Source organism: Malania oleifera, chromosome 1 (assembly GCF_029873635.1).
Source record: "Malania oleifera isolate guangnan ecotype guangnan chromosome 1, ASM2987363v1, whole genome shotgun sequence".
NCBI classification, from domain to species: domain Eukaryota; kingdom Viridiplantae; phylum Streptophyta; class Magnoliopsida; order Santalales; family Ximeniaceae; genus Malania; species Malania oleifera.
In genome coordinates, this window is record NC_080417.1 from 28297081 (window position 1) to 28298023 (window position 943).

At 41.7% G+C, this 943-nt stretch overlaps 1 non-coding gene across 1 annotated transcript; it reads right to left on the reverse strand.

Annotated features, from left to right (window-relative positions):
* Nucleotides 1-201: 201 nt before the first annotated feature.
* LOC131147336 (small nucleolar RNA R71) lies at nucleotides 202-307 on the reverse strand. The gene has a single exon (XR_009134725.1). It is a non-coding gene; the product is annotated as a small nucleolar RNA R71 (small nucleolar RNA).
* Nucleotides 308-943: the final 636 nt, after the last annotated feature.

Sequence of the window (943 nt, forward strand, 5' to 3'; positions counted from 1 at the left end):
TAGATGAGTTCTTGGAAATTTATTCCACCATCCGCATCCCTAGTTTCAGTGATGATGCTCTCCGTCTTAGGCTCTTCATATTCTTTATGAAGGATAAGGCCAAATATTAGCTGACGTCCTTAGAACCAAACATAGTGACCAATTGGGCCACTATGCAACATAAATTTCTTAAAAGGTACTTTCCAATTGGGAAGATTAAACAGCTTTGAAAAGCCATCACAAGTTTCTCATAGATGGATGGGGAACTCTTTTTCGAGACTTGGGAGCACTTTAGGGACCTGCTTCATAAATGTCCACATCACTAGGTCACCAAGTGGCAATTAGTCTAAACTTTCTATGAAGGGTTGGCTGAGAGAGATAGGTCTATGGTTGATGTGTCGTGCGAAGGTACTTTCCTCACTAAACACGAGAATGAGACTTGGATTCTCTTTGAAAATTTGGCGGAAAGTTCTCAGTAGCACATGGCTGCCACTTGTAGACTACCTAATCCATCAAACTCTAAACCAAAAGGAGTTTACGAGTTGGCCACTAGCCAAGACCTAGTCCCTACCCTACATGCCATATCCAAAAAGTTAGATCAATGCATGTCCTTAGGACCGCAAACAACAGCATGTGCAGAAGTTTGTGCAATCTGCTTCAACCCTTCCTATACATGTTACAATTTTCCTCTCGTGTATTCCCAACCTAAGCTTGAGCAGGAGGAAGTAAAGGTCACTCATAATTGGTACGATAAGACGTCCAATGACCCTTATTTGAATACCTACAATTACGAGTGGAAACAACATCCTAACTTCTCCTAGAGGCTGCAAGCTATGGGTTTTCAAATCCAAAGACCTCAAAAAAACCCTAATGTTATGTCTCCACACTCATATCAAAATTTCCAAAACCATCTAGACTCAGCTCCTAGAACTTCAGCCGTTTAGCATCCGTCTCCACCTCAATC